Source organism: Cynara cardunculus, assembly GCF_001531365.2.
Source record: "Cynara cardunculus var. scolymus isolate 2C chromosome LG 6, CcrdV1, whole genome shotgun sequence".
NCBI lineage: Eukaryota > Viridiplantae > Streptophyta > Magnoliopsida > Asterales > Asteraceae > Cynara > Cynara cardunculus.
The window spans coordinates 18,211,059-18,213,340 of NC_037533.1; positions in this window are offsets into that span (position 1 = coordinate 18,211,059).

Below are 2,282 nucleotides of genomic sequence, written 5' to 3' on the forward strand. Positions count from 1 at the left end.
AGACCCGTTTAACCAATTTATGTTCATTGATCAAATTTATGAATTAATGATCTAATGGTTGCAAAGTTGCAAGGTGGCAATTTCGTAATTAGTGAGAAGTCTCGTGGCGTTTATAAATGTTCAGATCTGACGATTGTAAATCTAATCCAAGGGTTGAGAATTGGTCTTACGGGTCTCACAAAAAACCATTGGTCTCACATGATCCTAAGTATATATATATATATATATATATATATATATATATATATAATTTGTTATCAAATACAAACAACTTAATTTGTACAAATGGTGCAAACTACACTCATCCGTCGATTTCATTATTTAATCTTAAGAAAAAAATTCATGAAATTGTTTAATCTTGTGAAATTGTTTCATATAATACTTTTTTAGATGAAATTGTTTCATATATGATTATGAAATTGTTTCATATAATACTTAATAAAATTTTAATGAAACTGTTTTATGTATTTCTCTAAAATTAATATCTATGATTAACACCCTCCATAATAAAAATGATTAACCAATCTCTCATAGTTACAAAAAAATGAACAAAATGAAAAATTATGATTGGTTAAATAAAGTTTGTATGATTTGTACAAATAATGCGGTTTGCAAAGTAAACCTCCCATATATAGATATATATACACACTATGTGTGTGTATTTTCCTAGAATACCGATTGAATCACTAACAATTTGAAGTTCTCCGGTGAGAAAACTCCGGCAAGCGGTGAGAGTTGAAGCAGATTAATCTTAATTATTACAATGTCTTTTTACTTTTTCTTTTTCTTTTTTTAAGGATATAATTTTGGGGAATTCAAATTTAAAAAATGGATATATATATATATATATATATGAGAAATTTATAAAAATAATCATTTTATACAACAATTTGCCACAAAATAACCGGGTTTTAGAGGTTTTGCGTATTTGACCACCCAGATTGCCCCCGGGGGAGATCCGTACATGGTGGGGGCAATCCCCAATAGAATTCTAAAAAAAAAAAAAATCTTAAAAGACGAGATTACTGTTCACCCTCGAAGACCGGGTTTGACCTCGCCCTAGGGGCGATCCAGACTGTCTCATCGCCCCCAAGGGCGATCCAGCCTTTTAATCTTTTTATTTTTATTTTTTTTGTTTTGTGGTATTTTTAATAAAACCGATACCCCATCTAAGTTATATTTTTTAACTTTTTTAGAACCAAATTTCATTGGTAAAGGTTTAAAAATAAACCATTATAATTAAGGAGACGCAAAATTATTTTTATCTGATTTAGGTTTCGTAAATCAGATATAAACCCGTACATCTCTTCTTCTTTTTTCTTTTTTTTCTACCTTCAATTTCACACCTTCCCTTTCATTTCTCTTCTCATATATTCTACTCTCACAACCCTTAACCCATTAAGCGATATAAATTGCGGTAAAGTAGATATATATATATATATATATATATATATAGATACGTATATATATATAGATACATATATATATATATAGAGAGAGAGAGATAGATAGATAGATGCATATACATATATAAAGATAGATACATATACATATAGAGATAGATAGAATATTTACCGGTGTTTCCATATTAGCGGCGGACGGTGGTGGATGGCGGCGGTTGACGGTGGTTGGTGGCGGCGGAAGGTGATGGATGGCGTCCCTTGACGGTGGTTGTTGGCACTGGAAGGTGGTGGATGGCGGCGGATGACGGTGGTCGGTGGCGGCGGATGGTGGCCGACGGCGACGGATCACGGTGGTCGGTGGCGGCGGAAGGTCGTCGATGTCGTTATACGGTGGTCTATGATGGTATGTCGAAGAATAGTGGTCGTTCTTGGTCGGGATGGTCGGTGGGGATGCTCAAAGCTCGTTTTTTCCAAAGAAAACAAGCGTTGGTGGGATGAATGGTGACTTATGGTCCCCCACCGCCAATTTATATAAAACGTTAAGTAATAAAACAAAATTCATCGTCAAATCGGCGTCAAATCGACGTCATAGAATGTCATAACATGAAAAACCGCGAAATCAGATATAATGTCTGATTTTTTCTCCCAAAATCAGCTAAATTTTTTTTCGTAACCACAATTACCATTGTCTTATTTCATGCCGATAAACCATGAAATTCAAAATTAAATACGTAAAAAGACACAATTTATGTATTTTTCCATTTTTATTAAAATCACCCCTTAATTGTTAAATAAAAAACATAAAATGACGAAATAGAGGTCAAATTTCGTAATTAGATATTATATCTGATTTACGAAACCCAAAACAGATAAAAATAA